The following is a 6068-nucleotide window of genomic DNA, read 5'->3' as shown; positions in this document are numbered from 1 at the left end:
GATTTATCAGATAGGTAAGAATAGCAGCAATTTTCTGGGGATGTGGCTTGTTGGGAAGCCCTAAACCCCTCTGTCTTATATCATGGTTTTGAAGCTGCTCATTTTATTATTATTTTTTAAAAGTTTATTTAAGTTATCTCTACACCCAGTGTGGGGCTCAAACTCACAACCTGAGATCAAGAGTCACATGCTCCTTCAGCAAAGCCAGCCAGGCACCCCAAGTCTATTTGTATTAAAGGCTACTGTAGAGCTCGGCAGAAGAGGATGAGACTAGAGCAAGTTAAAATTCCACAAAGCCCACTTAGTTTCTTACCTAGTTTTAGCTATTTTTCTTCAACAAAGACCCTTCAGATGGTTATAAGCCTTTGCTTAATTTCCAGAGTTTTGAGAAAGTTGATTTCGACTATTTTCCCAGTGTTCTTTTGATTTTATGGAAGAGCAGACTTTTGGAGGTGCTAATGCTTACTCCACTATTCTGAGAAAGTTTCTCCTTTTGCTAACATTGGGATGCAAATTCAGGTAGAAAGAGATGAAGTGCATGTAAATATGTCATTTTGAAATGGCTAAATTGGTTTTTAAAATATTGGCTCTCCACCTTACTATTCCTCCTGGCCATAACACATCACAACACATCTCACACTGGCAAATTATTTTATAATCATGTCTCAAGGTTTATGAACATAACCTCAAAATGTGGTTTTAGCTTTAAAAAGAACACATCCCATGACTGATCCAGAGACTCTGATTTTTGGAGAGAATACAAACTAGTGGATGGCGATGCATCCATATTGTTTATTTTTAAAGGATACCATTTAGAAGATACAAATATATTTCTGCATTGACAGCTCCATAAACATATACAGACACTGTTTTTACAGGATGCTATTTTTATTGGTAAAACTGAAGTATCAAATTTCATGGTTCAGGCCAGAATAATTTATAACCAATAGCTAAGGACCATGATTCTTTGAGCCTGTGTTCATCTTAGTTGATTTAGGTGAATGAACCAAAAAAAGGATTTAATGAGTGGTGAAGTTGGAAGCAGAACTTTGCTTTACCCTATGGGAATGAAAGAGATGGGACCCAGAGGCCCCAATCTCTGCTGTCATTTAAAAATTTCCCATACTCTCTAGAAGATTCTCCGTAGGAAAAAAAAAACCAAAAACTAACTCATGGAACAAAACTCTGCCTAGTATTTACAAATAGACCTTTGACTGAAAGGATAATGAAAATATCAATTTTCAGTTGGCAGGCCAAATAAGAGTTCTATTTTAGACATTTTTCCTTATTTTTTTTTTAAATGTGCAATTGAAATGATGATGATAGTTTCACATTTCTATAATCCCTTTCTTTTTTTATATTGGGCTGTTTAGGTCCCCAAACCCAGAACACCAATTTTATTTTGATTTGATTCTTCTTTTCTCTGAAAACTACAAATTAAGTCCCTTTATATTATTCTAAAAACAGACTTCCTTTCTTTTTTCCATCCCTGGTTTCTCAAATAATTGCTCCTTTGTGAAGAACCGAACAATAGCAAACCACTGGTAATCTGTTGCTGGTTTAAGTCCTATATTTAACCAGCAAGTTGTTTAATCAGAAACATAATCTGACATATTGGGTTACCAAATTTTGTTTAATATATCTGAGAATGATTTATCTCAATCCCTGAGACAGTCTCATCTAGCTTTCCGTAGACAACAGAGACTTTAGTACAAAATAGGACACACTGAAATGATATCATTTGATGAAATTTGAAAGTGGAAAATTAAAAGCTTAGCTGATATTTTATTTTATTTTTATAATTACACAGCGAGTGTGGTTTCTTTTTTAACTTTTTTTTTCATTTTCTTTGAGACATTATTTCCAAATGTACATTTTAGGATATGATTATGATTATACAATATTGTATTTCAGATTTGGGTACTTTGTCAGTGGTTTCTAGAGACAGTGTCTTTTTTTTTTTTTTTGTAAAGATTTTATTTATTTATTTGACAGAGAGAGATCACAAGTAGGCGGAAAGGCAGGCAGAGAGAGAGAGGAGGAAGCAGGCTCCCTGCCGAGCAGGGAGCCCAATGTAGGGCTGGATCCTGGGACCCTGAGATCTTAACCTGAGCCCAAGGCAGAGGCTTAACCCACTGAGCCACCCAGGCGCCCCCTAGAGACAGTGTCTTTAATCCAATTTCAAAACAGAAATAAAAATGCAGGAGAACTGAGTGAGTTAGTTCAGTTCAGTGCAGTTGGTCCTCAAGAAGCTTCACCCCTTAATTTCTCTGGGTCTCCCTCTTATTCTTTCGATAAATCACTTCAGATTTTGATCAGATGGTTGGGTCACCTTTACAGCATTTTTTGTGAGATGGTTTCCTTCCCCTGAATTGGGTCATCATTCTGTCTTGTTATTGACAAGAGTAACTTGGGACCAGATTACTTATTCTTTCTGAGTCTCAGGTTTCCTCCTCTATAGATTGGAACAGAGAGAGAGAGAGAGAGAGAGAGAGAGAGTGAGAGTGTGTGTGTGTGTGTGTGTGTGTGTGTGTAGGGGGAAGATGTTGGGCTCAATGAGCTTCAGGTATGTTTTTGTATGACTCAAAAGAGAAATACTTATGGTTTTGCAATATAAGTCTTAATTGTGCAGTGCTTTTGACTTTTCCTAGTTTTCTTGATCGTCAGTCATTTTCTATATATAGGTGTCCTCTACCTGAGAGCATTCCTATGAAATCTGCAAATTGAAGTGGTGTAAAGTGAAGAAGCAATCACCATCAATTTATATGAAAAACATTTTGGGCAACCTCAGATGCAAAAAATAACCTCTCTTTGGCTTTTCTGATACCTTAGGACACATATTGCTAATGAACGCAGAAGATAGATTGATGTAAAGCAACAAATGCTCACACACACATTTCCAAGCTATGGCTGCTTGATGCTGAGATCCTGAGAGTAATTCTGGGGGAAGGGGCTTGGCCATGCCACTCTTGCTGCTCAGGGTGTGTACTTCTCTGTAGTGCCTTCCTGCAAGACAAGTGCTGATCGCTATTTTCACTTTTTTTTTTTTTTTTTTTGGTAAAAGCAAAAATCCTCTTTGGATTTTTTTCAGTTAGCAAAAATTGGTATTAATTTAGATCTTTCTTAAAAGTGAAGTGGTAGAATGGAAACTTTTGAGAAGCAGAGGATACCTGTATTTCCATACATATACATGGAATGGAATATATATGAAAATATATATATATATATATATTACACTCATATGCACATGTTCAGTCTTCTATATTCTGGCTAGTTAACTTTTATCGAGTGGTTAGTATAAGCTAGATACTGTTGTAACCGGTTTACATTTCTTAGCTCATTTATTCCTCACCACAACCATCTGAGCTACATATTAAGGAATTAAGTTGTTCAAGATCACTCTGAGAGCAAGTAGTTGAAGTAAGATTAAACTCTAGCAGCCAGATACCAGGGTCAGACACCACACTAAACCACTTTCTGTGTAAAAATTCTACATTTCAATGTAATAAAACCTTAAGCTACTATCATTTTATTCTTTGCTTCTCACTGCAAAATTGTATAAAACATTCTTTATTCACCATTTTACTTTTTTCTGCATATTTATTCCTCAACACCTTGCAAACTGACTCTTCATTCCCATCTTTAAGTACTGTAGCACCTAGGGGTGCCTGTGTGACTCAGTCAGTTAGGTATTTTCCTTCAGTCCAGGTCATGATCCTCAGGTCCTGGGATCAAGCCCTGTGTCAGGCTCTCCACTCAGCATTGAGTCTGTCTCTTCCTCTCCCTCTGTGATCTCTCTCACTTTCGATCTCTCTCAAATAAATAAAATCTTAAGAGAGAGAGAGAGAGAGAATTGTAGCACCTAGCTCAATATCTCTCTCTTCTACCATCTCCTATTATCTTCTCTGATCACAGGGAGATCTCTGGTTCTTACTTTTGCTCTGCCTTACCAACTATAATTGCCTTTCTCTCTGTTGTGTTTCAGATGCACACAGGTACCAACATTTGAGATCCTGTCACCTTTTCTTTCCCCTTCTAGGATGTGGTATTCATTTTCTGGCCTTGATACATTTGCTGGCTTGGTTCTAAGTTCCTGGAATTCCAAATTGTATTAGTTCTCCAAGACCTTGGACAATGCTGTTTTTTTCCATGGAGCCTTTGTGATCCATCCAACAGGATGTTCTCTTTCCCTAGAATATTATAACATTGTTCTAGACCTCACTGATGGCATATATTTTTCTACCATGTACTATATAATTTTGTTGTCATGGATTTAATTCTGCTGGCATATATAGGATGTTCTATCCAAAAGCAGCAGAATATAGATTCTTCTCAAGTCACACAGATCATTCTCTATGAATGAGCTCTCCTTCTCTGAGCTGAAGACACTGGGGCTGCAAAAATGGTTAGGGCATAATACCAACTTTCAAGAGGTTTTAAGGCTGGTGGAGGAGAAACTCACTTGAATATTCAGTGTGGAGAGGTGGGAGGAAGGGGGCAGGAACTATGTTAGTCAGAGGCACTGGAACAAGCTTCACTGCAAATGTACCTCTGTGGGAGGGTTTCCTGGAGAGACTGGTGGATTCCAGTTAGTCATCATGCTCTCTAACTGTACAGAAGGTCTTTCTCTTCTTTCATGAGAAATTTTCTGGAGGAGGCACTTGAGGCTTATTGGAAAGTAATTGTTAATAGTTTCCAGGTGGGAGCAGTTAACACTTGAGAGAGAATTAAGACACTCTGATGAACTTAGGTATGTGTAGGACTGAAATAAATGGTAGATGGGAGCCTGGAGTGAGCAGAGAGACCATTTAAGGGAATTGGTCAAGCCTGCATTTAAGAATAGTAATTATAAAAGTAACATATAATGGCATAATTATAATGATAATGATAGCTAATGGTGAGTAATACCAGCACGATTATAAACTCTTAAAGTATACTGATTCATATATTCTTATTAATGTTTCACAGGATAGATACTATTAACATTTCCACTTTACAGATGAGAAAACTGAGGCACCAAAAGTCTAGATCATTGGTGGAATGGCTTCTTCTTAAGTTATGTTGCATGGGATCCTAGAATGGAAACTCGCCTTGCTCATTGTGAGAATTTTGATAAAATTCTTGTCCATATGTCATGGTTAGTATGTGACAGAGTGGGGAGGAGGAAATAGGTCAAGGGGAACAAAATTTCAATAATGTAAGATTTGAGTTCTGGAGATCTAATTTATAGTAACGTGAATATAGTTAAGAATACTGTATTGTATGCTTCAGATTTGCTAAAGCATATATCCTAATTGTCTCAAGGTGTACATACACAGAAGTAACTATGTGAGGTGATGGATATGTTAATTAGCTTGATTGTGGTATTTTCTGATGTGTATATGTATCAACACTTATATCATATATCTAAATATATACATTTTAAAAATTTATCAATTATACCTCAATAAAGTTTGGGGGGAAATGGCAGAAATCAGATTTAAACTATGTATTTTATTTCTCAAAGACCAGCCCAGCCATCTGATGGAGGTGAAGAATGCACTGACTTCAGTAGAGAGTTTGAACAGCAGACTTAATCATGCCAAAGAAAGAATCAGCAAATTTGAAGGCTAGTTATTTGAAATTATCCAGCTGGGGGAACATACAGAAAAAAAGAGTAGAAAAGAGAAGAAAGCCTACATGACTTATGAGATACCAGCAAAAGAACTAATCTATGCATTATGGGAATCCCAGAAGGAGCAGGGAATGAGAAAGGTACAGAAAGCTTATTTAAATCAATAATGTCAGAGAAATAACAAATGCTGGCAAGGATATGGAGAAAGAAGGAACCCTCATGCACTCTTGGTGGGGATATAAATTGGGCAGCCACTGTGGAAACAGAATGGAGTTTCCTTTAAAAAATTGGAAACAGCAATACTGTATGATCTAGTATTTCCACTACTGGCTATTTACCCAAAGAAAATCAAAACACTAATTTGGAAAGATATATGCACCCCATGTTTGTTGCATTATTTAGAAGTGTCAAGATATAGAAGCAATCTAAGTGTCCATTGGCGAACAGATAAAAA

This window comes from Lutra lutra, chromosome 15 (assembly GCF_902655055.1).
Source record: "Lutra lutra chromosome 15, mLutLut1.2, whole genome shotgun sequence".
NCBI classification, from domain to species: Eukaryota; Metazoa; Chordata; class Mammalia; order Carnivora; family Mustelidae; genus Lutra; species Lutra lutra.
Note: the sequence above shows the minus strand (reverse complement) of the source record.